Genomic DNA, 12,605 nt, shown 5'->3' with positions numbered 1-12,605 from the left:
TGAGCTAGTATGCGATTTAAAGTCTTTTATTATGATAAATGTTACGCACTTCAAAATCTTGCGCGTACACGCACAAAAAGTCAACTGAGAGCAATAAAACAGCAGTGACTGCGATCTCGAGTGAAGTGGACGACAAATTTAAAAATCCCTATGACGACGTCATGTAGACGTGCTTCACAGTGCCGCCCATGGCGGTGCTCACCTCCGATATGGGAGGGGCTGGTTTTTTGTCCCCTTTTTAGGAAGATTGCTTAATACAGAAGCTGGCGCCTAGCTCCTACTGTTCGCTCTCCGCACAGGAGCTGATTTGCAGGAATGGTGCAATGCCAGCAACGTTGTTTCTTCAGGAGAGGTATCAAAAACTATACTTTAAATCACGCCTTGAACTTGTGTACGCGATTTTACGTCTTTAATTATAATTAAAAGTGGCGCATACTCAAAATCTGTTGTGGGCAAGCATCAAAAGTCAACCGTACGCAACGAAACTGCAGGGAGAGTGAGCCCGAGTGAAGCAGACGACAAATGCGAGAATCATTAAGCCGACGTCACAGAGGCGCACTTCGGAGTGCCGCCCGTGGTCGCGCACACCGCCAATAGGGCCTTTTCTATCATCCCCTACCATTTCCCCCGCCGAGAGGCATGTCGGTGTTGAGATTCTCGCAAAGCTCTCGGCTTTCTTCTCTAATAAAGAGGTCTCTCTCTCTCTCTCTCTCTCTCTCTCTCTCTCTCTCTCTCTCTCTCTCTCTCTCTCTCTCTCTCTCTCTCTCTCTCTCTCTCTCTCTCTCTCTCTCTCTCTCTCTCTCTCTCTCTCTCTCTCTCTCTCTCTCTCTCTTTCTCTCTCTCTCTCCCTCGTGCGTAGAATCGTTTTAAAAAATAGTCCAGGAACAATATAGACCAAATTACACGGTACAAACATATACGCTCAAAAATTGATTTTTCGAGGGTTCCAGGGTGCACATTCATGTATATGAGCAGTGTCACAGGCCGAAATAGTTTATCTTAAACAATGAAGTAAGGATGATCAGAAAATGTCGAGTTCTCGCTAAATCACAAAAAAGTGCGCGGGCAGAAAGATTATACCTTTTTTAAATGAGGATTTGCGGACACTACATACTACAAAATGCGTTGCCACGGTACTAGTACAAATTTGGAGAACGAGAGACACGCGCACAAATAACTGCACACAATTGCACGGCTGCGCGAGAACGAATGATATACGAACTTTCTTTGAAAGCAGTGCAATGGCGGACTACGCCTGGTAAAGCCAGTCGTTAAGAGCAAGCTGCCTTTGACGATGATGTAAGACGCAATGGGATGACATGAAGAAAAAGAATTGCCCTAGTTTACGCGTGTCTTTACGGCTAAATTATGTCTGGCCACATGCTTTAAGGCGTTTATGCAGGCTGATGTATGGCGTAAACAGTTACCAGCTATGCCTTGGAAACAGGCGTTAAGGGCCGAGCACGCATTCATCGCGTCATCTGTTCTAGGCCTAAGGCGACAATACTTCGAAACTCTCTATTAGCAGCACGACTGCAAACTAGTTACAAGAACGATAGAGGCGAGGAAGATGAGGCTTAAAAACACTATTTGTTGTCACAGCGCTTAAAACTGGTGTAGAGAGAGGGTAATGAAAACACTAAATGCATCACTTCAGAATGTCTTATTAGGCACAGCATTTTAAAATATTTGCACATTTTGCACGCGCCTGGTTTCGCCAGCTTTTATCGAGTGCAAAGATAAACTGAATTCGAGCAGCTGCATGCCTCACACGGCATTTATTTTCTTTCCAAAACCGTTTTATATGAGGCGTCTTTTTTTGTTGCCGGGGACCCATTATTGTTTAGTCTAAACCACTATTTGTTGTCGTATTGTCAGCCAATGGTAGCAGCGTGTGCGAATAACTTAAACAGCATTACAAATGACCGTCTCTTTGAAGAATTGGATAGTTTAAATGAGATAGCTTTGGCGAGTTTGTATACGTAAATACTGCTCCATTATTCCTAACAAGCTTATAATTAACGCTGCCAGAAATTTCACGTCCTTAGTCATTGCGTGGTATCTTCATTTACTTCTTTATACTTTCCATCTAATCAGAAGGCTAGCTACTTCTTTTATATGTAATCGTGACATTGAACAACCAAGCAGCCGCCGCTGCTTGATTAGAACAAAGTGCTATATTTTTTTCCATGTAGAGACGTCTAGCTGAGAAATAATTATAGTTGACTTAGCGCGTGAAAGGTTGCTGTAAGTGCAGACCGAACATTATTGATCGAGCACAGGGCTCATTAAAAGTGAGGAAGAACGAGTTACCAAAACACCAAATTGCTGCAAATAACTGGGCTTGACCAACGACCAGCGCTGCGTAACGGCTTAAGCAACGGTTCCCTCGAGCTACGTCCATCCGAAACTATAAACCCTTCAATAGAGCACGTACGCCCTATTTTGGGGCACAAACAATTCACAGAAAGGGAGAGGGAAATAGAGAGTGAGAGCCCAATGAAAGCCCAATGAAAGCCCAATGAAAGCTGAAGACAAAAGATGCAGCCGGATCACTCAAGGGATGCAGAGAAATAATTAACCAAGCTTAATTTTTTCGCCTTGTAGCTGTTTTAGGTGAACTCCGTGGTCTATATGGGCAAGTTTCGATGGTGCAACGCCCGCGAGAAATAAATCTGCTTGAGCAATTGCGGCTTGCTCAAGTTCCTTCGGTTTATTTTGTTCGCAGTGTAGGAGAGAAAAATGTGCTTTTCAAATTGAGGTGTTCTGCTGGCCTCGACGGGGCGTTGAGCATTGACATTTCGGTGATTATCGAAGCACAAGAACAGTGATTGAACGTGCACATAAAAATTCAACTGTTGCTTTATAAAGGTGTCAAAGGGAGCTAACGCTATGGAAAGTTCAGAGGTTTCACGGGAAGTTTTCGAGGCTCCTTTGTAATATTTTAGTTTGCGGGGATAAATTGGTCGCAGTTAGTACAGAGCTGGACTAATTGGAGATCTATCGGACAGGCCTTTGCCCCGCAGTAGGCGTACACCGAGTGATGATGAGGATTATTATTATTATTATTATTATTATGATGATGATGCTGATGATGATGATGATGATGATGATGATGATGATGATGATGTACTATTTCCCATAGCTAGTGTCCGGCTTGCACAAAAGTACGCTTCAGTTTTTCTGTTTTCACTTTCTATTTATGATTATGTAGTGGCGTTGTAGCATGAATACCAATTCAAAGTCAAATAAGGGCCGCAATAAATGGCGTGTTATTTTACCAAGCAAAAGGAGGAATGAGGAAATACGTCGACACAGGTACAGGATAGCGAAAACCTGATTCCACCCACCAGCAATACATTTCATGGACACTCAAGTCGTATTACTAATCTGTTTAAAATACGGACATGCATTTAGCCAGATTATCTTAGATATCACGCGATCTCTATTTTCTGTTTATTACCAGAAGTTGAACAAATGCCCTCCCAGTGATTACATGCGAAATGTTTGCATGCCTGGCAGAGGACCCCACAGGAATTGTGGCGAGTGTGGTGACCATGTTTTCACATTTCTACAGCGCCTTGCATGGACGACTCAATGGAAAGCTGCGCCAAGGAGTATTGTGCAAGAAGATGATTTCATATCAAAAGCTGCATTTTGGTGTTTCAATTGTCAGAAAAACATAATTAAATTTCGACGAAGGAAAAACGGAAGGAAGGAAGGAAGGAAGGAAGGAAGGAAGGAAGGAAGGAAGGAAGGAAGGAAGGAAGGAAGGAAGGAAGGCAGTAACGAAGGAAGGAACAGTACAGGAGAGGGAGGGAGGCTAACCAGGGAGCTATATGGTTGGTCATCCTACAGATGGGAATGCGGATACGGGAATTGAAAGGAAAAGAAATGACTGGAGTATATATTACAAGAGAGAAACCGGAAAGAAAATCCGAAAAGAAATCAATGAAGTCGAAATTGTAAGTACAAAGACAACATCTCCTACGAAAAAGAGAGGCAGAGAGAGAGAGAGCTCTTTAATTGGAACTGGTGAGGTCAGCCCTGCTAGTGAAGAATACGGTGTCTTGACCGTGTGAGTGTCCTGTTCTGAACAGTTATGCTCATCAATAAACGTTTATTCTCTCTCTCTCTGCGCCAGATGGGGGATGACTACAATGATGAGTGCTCGATGTTGGACATTATGGGTACAGCAGGGAGAAGGCATTGAAGAAAGGTTCAAAACTAGTAACCAGAGAATGTGTCTAGCAGAGTCCAAAAATAAAAAAAATAAAATTTGAAAAGGAATTGGTAATGTAAACTTTGAGTCAAAATACAGGGTAAACGGGACAAAAAAGGACGTACACTAACCCAAGAAAAAGAAAGAGATAAAAACCACAGCGCTAAAGAGAACATAGTGTGAGACACTTGCACAGTCTATTATCGAAAAAGCATTGTCCAGTTCAGAGTCTCGTAGAAACCGGAGCAGAACTTCTTCCCAGGGCACTATCAGCGCTATTGGCCCAGGGCCCAAGAACATGAAAAAGTTCGAGCCGGCCTCCATGACGCACACGAGACGGGGAGCTCGCTGCAGTTTTTCACGCAGCAGTGAATCGAGGACAGACGAACAACAAGTGATGTACAGTCTGACGCATGGCGCAAGTCGGGCACAAGCGGGACTCGCCCCAACCATCTTAAACTTAGAACGTCAAGTAAACGCTACATTCAGGCGCAGTCGGTGCAACACTCCTTCACACCGCTTGCTGAGGCCGCGTAAGAAGCGGATGTTAAACTGCAGATCAATAGCCTGCAGATGTGGATACCTGCCGCGAAGGTCCTGCCACATCGACATTTGTGCTTCCCATCTACTTGCAAGGATAAGCCACTTCCTGTCCTGTCGGGAGAAAGGAAGCTGGGCCGTGTTGCGCAGAAAATGGCATGCGCTGGTTGCTGCATCGGATTTAATGTTGCTTTGTATGCCCAAGTGACCAGGCCACCAGTGACGAATTGTCATGACCTTCGCGCACTTCTTTATGAAAAAATGCACAAAACTAAGCAGCTAAAACAACAAAGCAACCGGGGATCTTTAACGGGCGCCGAAGTCTGGGCACACGGACGTTTTAAGTTTTCGCCTCCAAAAGAAAAGCAATCACCGCGACCAGGATCGAACCCGCGACCTTGCGCTAATTTTCACAACGTCTTAGCCACTGAGGCACTGCCGCGGTTACCTATTTATGATTTTACTTCTGCATTAACATTATTACAATTCGTAGGAGCTATAATAATTTTGGCTTTTCGGATGGATGGGCTGTCTTAATTGCTGTTTTCCCTCACAAAATGCGATTCTTTCTGAGCGCACTGTGAATAGGTATGAACGGCAGACTGGTTATGTTTTCTGAAAAATGGAGCGTGTGAGGCGTAGCTCTAGGTTTTCTGTTTATAAAAATGAAAGAAAAGTAAATGCCGTTTCTCGTTCTTTAGAATCCGTCATTACGATAAAGCCCTACCATCAGGTGCCGCAACAAAAAATTTACCTTTCGGCAAAAAATAGCAAAGCAGAAAGGCCCAAACACTTTCAACGACAAAGCGCTTTTAATCCGCTGGATTGTGAGGCAGAGCAGAACTTAATTTGGAAACAGGGGTTTCTTTTGGTACGCAGGCACATCCATCTTGCAATTAGTTCCATAAATGATCAATGCTTTGCGGCCAAATTCCGCAGCGCAGTTTTTGTCGTCTCTATATCGCTTACGGCTGATGGCGAAATGGAGACAAGCAAAACTCTTAGAACGTCTTTCAAGACACCATAAGCTCTAGTACTTTCTCGCTATCTGCGCCTCTGGTGTCCACAGCATTAAGAAAATCGAGCGAAAGGGCTACGGTAAGTCCGCGAGGAAGACGTAATCATCATTTCCCATTGCAGATAGTGCATCGGATGCAAATCAGCTCTCATGCTCTTGATTCGCTTGGCAATAACAAAGCCGGACACGTGGTGATGCACCGAGACGCATGGAAGCGCACCCCCTTTAGAAAAACGCCAAGAAACGCCCAGACACGCGCAGCCACGCCAGCGCCTTCGCACACGTAAGTTCACACCATACTTGGCGGACCGAACTGAAAAAAAAGATAAAACAGGAGCACGTCTCAAAACATCTCTCAAAAAGCGCAAGTTTTGAAGGAAACCAAATATATTTATCTCGCTAAAGGCTGCGCGACGTCTAACGCAATTCATTCAGATACCCTAAAAGCCCCGAAGGGCATTACATGGGGAGGGGGGACAATGTATTGGATACATTTCAATTCATGAGCAAACACAGTCAAGAGAGGGCATGTAACAGGAAAAGGCAGTAAAGCAAACCAACAAAAAAGTAAATGAAAAAAAAAATACAAAGCAAGCGCACATAGTACATGGTTCATGGCTCTGATAATTTTAGCTATCTGTGCAAAAATCGCTTCGAATGGCTCACAAACAAATCGTGATTATGAATTGTGGCAATATCTTCTGGTAATCGATTCCAATAAAAGATGGCCAAGAACAACGGGCACTTACGAAGATTAGTACCGGCGAACAAGGGGAGGACTTTGAAAGGGTGATCTAGACGTGGAAAAATGCGATGGGCAGGTTTGATATGCGATGCAGCATATGACGACGCACTATGATAAAGCCGGTGGAAGTGAGATAGTAATGCTAGTATTCTTCGTTTTTCGAGGGAAGGCAGCAGTAGTGACTCCTTAATGGCAGTTATGCTAGATGTGCAGGAATAGTTCTTAGTAATGAAACGTCCTGCTTCATTTTGCAAGGCCTCTAGTCTGTTTGTTAAGTATGGCTGGTTTGGGTTCCAAATATTGGACGCGTACTCAAGTTTGGATAGAACTAATGTAGTATAAGCAAAAATTTTAGTTGACTGACTGGCTAAATACAAATATCGTTTATTGAAACCGAGTGTTTTACTTGCCATGGAAATTATAGCATCATTATGTTCATTCCGCGTAAGGTTGGACGACAAATAGACACCCAAATATATTAGCGTAGAAATGTTTTCGGTCACTGTGGTATTAATAAAATACGAATTTAGGTGCATGTTAGTAGACCTGGTAAATGTCATAGCTTTTGTTTGGAAGCACGTATTTGGATTTTAAAATCCTCGCACCATTTAACAATATTATCCAGGTTGGTCTGTAAAGCATTAGAATCTTCATAGCTGTTAATTTTGCTGTAAATTACGCAATCGTCGGCGAATAACCGAACATTAAAACTTACGTTATTGCTTACGTCATTAATGTAAACCAAGAATAAAATTGGTCCTAGTACAGATCCCTGAGGCACTCCTGATTTGACTTCTTTTAAGGGGGAATTGTGGTCATTTACTGAAACGTATTTATAGCGCTTGGTTAGAAATGTTGTAATCCAATTGAGAACGCTGCTGTTTCTGTTAAGCCAGGCAAGTTTCATCATTAGGCGTTTATGAGGTAATTTATCAAATGCTTTTGCAAAGTCGATGAATATGGCATCAATTTGGGATGGGATGTAGGTTGGTTACAAGCTCGAACAATTGGGTTTTGCATGTACGCTCTCGAAGAAATCCATGTTGATGAATATAAAAAAAAGTTGTGCTTTGTAGGATACGTCATTACGGCTGATGATATGATATGTTCTAGAATTTTGCATGGTATGCATGTTAAGGAGATCGGTCTATAATTTGAAAGTTCTGATCGGTTGCCTGATTTAAGTAGGGGAACAACGCGTGCGATTTTCCAGTCATCTGGTATGATACCGATGTGGAATGACTGTTGAAAAATGGCGACTAAGATACGAGATAGAATTGGTTTAGTCATTTCGAGCAGTTTTGGACAAATGTCATCAGGTCCTATGGCGGAATTATTTGAAAGTCGATCAATGGCACATTCAATTCCTTCCGGTGTGATGATAATGCCACTCATAAAAGCCGAACTAGATGCTGGCTGGACCTCAAGTGGTAGTGGGCTTTCATCTGTGAAAACAGAGCTCAAAAAATAGTTAAATTCGGCCGCAACCTCGGATGGTGAAATAATTCGCCTTTTTTGACTATATCTATAGTAACTTGTGACTCCCGTTTGGGATTGAATAATTCCAGAATTTCTTGTGTTATTTTTTGGCACACTGACAATATCATTATTGTTGAATTTTTTTGGAATCTTGAATTAAATATTTGCAGTTTTCTGATGCTTCGCGATAGCTTTCCCAATCACCATCCCAGTTAGAGGACTTGGCTTTTGAGTACATGCGTTTCTTCCTATTTATTGCTCTTTTTACGTCTGACGTGAACCATGTGCTTTGAGCTGATGGAATTATTTCGACCTTTGGGAAGTGCGTATTCTTAAGTTCAATTAGTTTGTTTTTGACACAGATCCAGCTATGATTAACATTGCTGTTACACACTTTGCATAAAAATTCAACGCAAAAAATGACAACTCCTGAATATCGTAAATGCCTTAGACAGTGACAGTTCGGTATTCCTGATGTCGGGAGTCAACCATGTCTCTGTGCCCAGGATAATGTCTGCCGAACATGATTCTACAAATTCACATAACTGATCTGATTTGGGAGCATACTACGAAAATTGCACACTAAAATTGGTAAATTCTTTGCTACATTAACAGTTTTATGTCATTCACCATAAGCATCATCTTCCCCCTTCTGGACTAGCCATTCTGTGAGTAGGTTGCATGTTTGCCAGAGCTTCTTCGTCCCTTGGAAGACAGACTATCTTATTTTTTGCTGAGTCGAGTGGATAACACTTGTTCCCGAGAACAAGTTTATCAAAGACAACCCTGTACTTCTAATCTTGGGTACGGTTCTCTCGAGCCAAGTCTCGCAGTTTTTATCTGGCAAGTTGCAATCGTCGCGAGAAGTCTTCCTCAATCCATACGCGAGAGTCTTTTAAATTCTTTAGCTTAGAGGCCTTCCTTAGAATGTTGTTTTTATCTTTGTAGTTCAGGAATTTTATCACAATTTGGGACTTTGATCTGGTTTGAGCCGGCCCACACTTTGCGCTCGCTCGATTTCCCCTGCCTGAATGCCTAAATGTGTGGACACGAATTCCGTAATTAAACGTTCTGTGTCTGACCATTTTATTCTGGTTGCTCGGGAATTCTCTTCAAAATTCCCTTGAACGCGGCTTATTGGGGAAACCTGTAAAAAACGTTTGGCGGAGCCTAATTGAACAGCCCAAAAGCACTGCTTGCTTCCTGTCCGCAGCTGTGGCTGGATCCTAAGCATACCAAATAGTATAAAAGCAAAAATACTTCTTTTCAAATTATTCGTTGGCATTCACCGTCTGGTAATTACCCTAACTTCATTATTTTTAAAGGTTTATTATTTGATGTTATGCAGATCCAGCAGAGACACTACAAAGATGCGAGTGGCGCATAGAGCATATTAGTTCGTAATAATAGCACTGGTCACGCTAAGCTACTTAATAAACGTTCACCGCACAGCATTTTTTGTTTGAGTTTTATATTTTTCCTGAACGTGGCTATTGACATCCCCACTCATTTCCAATCTATCATGTCAACCCATTCTTCGCCACCGTATTACCTTACCTCATCCTTTCTTTGAGTTATCTGCCTTCTCAGTGTCTATGGCATTCTGCTGCTGATCCCAAGGGCGGAGATTCGACTCCCGGTCACGGTGATCGCTCTTCTAATGGAGGTGAAAAGCAAAAACGCCCGTGTGTTCGAGATTTCGGCACACATTACGATCCCCAGGTTGTCAATATTAATCCGGAGCCATCCACTACGGCGTGCCTCATCGCTTGTGTAGCGTCGGCGCGTTAAACACTACAATCAATAAACCAAATCAATCATCAATCAACCACGAAATATTCAATCTATCAACCAACCGACCAGCCAATCAATCAATGAATCAATCAATCAATCAGTCAATCAATCAATCAATCAATCAAATCAATCAATCAGTCAGTCAATCAGTCAGTCAGTCAGTCAGTCAGTCAGTCAGCCAGTCAGTCAGTCAGTCAGTCAGTCAGTCAGTCAGTCAGTCAGTCAGTCAGTCAATCAATCAATCAATCAATCAATCAATCAATCAATCAATCATCAGTCAGTCAGTCAGTCAGTCAGTCAGTCAGTCAGTCAGGCAGTCAGTCAGTCAGTAAGTCAGTCAGTCAGTCATCCGCCTTCTCGTATACCGTTCCTCAGTAGCCGTTCCGTCATCGTGTGGTCCACCCGTTTTTAGTTCTCCGCATTACACGGCCAGCCCGACTACATTTCTGTGAGCGGGTCAGAGTTAGGATATCTGCCACCCTTAGTTTAATTGTGTCTGTCTGAAAATATCTGCCGCTAAATGACCAGCCAGCATAACGTTCACCCGTTTCAGTAAAGGACACTTTTGTTTTTAACCGCCCAGTAGTGATTGGGACCTCAACATCTTGTTAAAGGCTTTGAATTGGCGACGAAGCCGCTTATGCTACCAGTGCCCCCAGAGCTGTCGGAACCGATGACAGAAAATGGTTTCGACTGCAGGCGCCCCTGTACCCAATTGGATTCGCTATTTGAAGTTTGTTAGTTTGAATCTCAAGTGAGGTAGACAGATAGCTGAATTATTGTGGGTATGTAAGGTTCCTTAACGTTTTTTCATACAAGAAATACAACATATGACTTGCCCTAGGCCTTCCTTTCTGTTATTTCCTGTCAAATTCGTGCGCAAAGACCAGGTCAATGAAAGTAGTGCTCGGGCGGTGTGCTCGTTACAGCAGCCTTGAGAACATGATTAAGGCTCTGGCACAATTCACCTTGAAAGGGAAAAGGCTTGGAGGCATAAGTATTGGCGCAGTCTTTTTAGAAGTTTGTCTGACAATAAATAAGCATGCAGCTCTTGACTCGGGTAATACCGCTCCGGCCGATATCGTTAATCGTCTTCGTGCCTGAGCCTGTTGTGTGTTTTATTACACTTCTGGCTTCCTATCAGTTTTATGTTATGTAGTCTTCGTAAACACGGAAATTTGTCTGTCTGTCTGTCTCTCTGTCTGTCGTTCAGTCTGTCTGTCTGTCTGTCTGTCTGTCTGTCTGTCTGTCTGTCTGTCTGTCTGTCTGTCTGTCTGTCTGTCTGTCTGTCGGGCTGACAGACAGACAGACAGATCTTCAAACAGGCAGCCTGGGAGTTAGGCAGAACGAAATGAAGAAAACAAAAAGAAAAGAAAAAAAGCAATCACGACCGAGTTTGTGCCATATCTGCCACATTCGCGCCCCGCCTAATTTGCTGTTGCTGTTCCTCTCATGGCATTATATAGGCGATGCTCTGTCTATTCGGGCAGGTGGCAGGCGACGCAGTTGGTTTTAATCAGCTTATTTGAGGGCGGTGCTTTATGAGGCGGGCGGAAGCGCAGTCGCGTGGTATATTTCATATTTCGCGGGGCTCCTTTATCAGTCAGAGTAAATGAGTACGCCATTAGTTCGTCGCTTAAAATACCGCAGTTGGATGCCTCTCGTGGGTACACACAAGTGCGTCTTTGACACTGAAATGGTTACGACCGTACTTCTCGGTAAGATAAAAAGTAAAAAAAAATAGTAAAGTCTTTTAACGAACAGATTGCTGTCCGCTTCTCCACAGTACTCGAAACCTGATGCAGGACGTTTTCTTCAAGTAACACCTTTGATATTTTTAAAATCTTTGTGCATGATAGCAGGGACACCCTGTGTACTTTGTCTGAATACCCACTTTTCCGACAGAAATGTTTTTCGCAGCTACTTGGTCACCCTTAGCTGAAATCCTAAGGAGTGGTATAAACACCTGCTGGCTTTCGTGAATATCTCGGCGCCAATGGGGGGAAAATATTTTTTCGGCTAACTCGGCAAATACCCAATATAGTGACTGTGCCGCTGTTATTTCTTTGCTCTTGTGTTTGTTGCGCCACTTTTGCATTTTAGGACCACGAAGCACAGATGCACAACATGTCTCACAGAGGCAAACACCAGTATGCGTATCGTAGACTTAGATACCTTAGCTTCCTATCGTGCTACATGACAAGATATTCAATCGATTTATCCACGTCGGTAAAAAAACGCACACCTTCCCCTTGAAGCCTACGGACAAATGAGTTTAGTTCCCGCCGGTTGACAATTGATGAGACAGTCCGCAATATGACTACGACCCACAGCCACGCGCCTCCTTTGAGACGTAACGGCCGGGGTGCCGGAGGATTTGCGGGAGAACTTGGGGGCGCTGCGTTTGTGCCGGGAAAAAGATACATTTTTGTGACAGATTGACGTGGGAAGATTTATGATGATTGTTTGCGGGGTGGGTCGGAGTGCAGTTAAGAAAGAACAGGCTGCGGAAGACAAACGCTTCGTGTACTCAGTGGTTAGAGTGGCTGGCGATGCCATATACTTCCTGACGTCGGCTGTAAAAAAGTAGGAATACCACAAAAAAAAACCAGGTTAAAGTGAAGCAATGAGGGAAAGTTGCAAAAAATGAGAATGCATGCGCCATCAAGCGACATATAGGACGAGATTCGATACGGCGGGCCCGTTTATCGTACAAAGGGCGACAAGGACTCGCTCGGAGCAAGACTACGTTCCTTTTTGCTTAGCGGTGCTAATCTAAAACGGAGTAATAGTTATTATGTTTGTAA

The sequence above is a fragment of the Haemaphysalis longicornis genome, unplaced genomic scaffold, assembly GCF_048455015.1.
Source record: "Haemaphysalis longicornis isolate Haplotype H1 unplaced genomic scaffold, Haemaphysalis longicornis Haplotype H1 scaffold_4, whole genome shotgun sequence".
NCBI classification, from domain to species: domain Eukaryota; kingdom Metazoa; phylum Arthropoda; class Arachnida; order Ixodida; family Ixodidae; genus Haemaphysalis; species Haemaphysalis longicornis.
Note: the sequence above shows the minus strand (reverse complement) of the source record.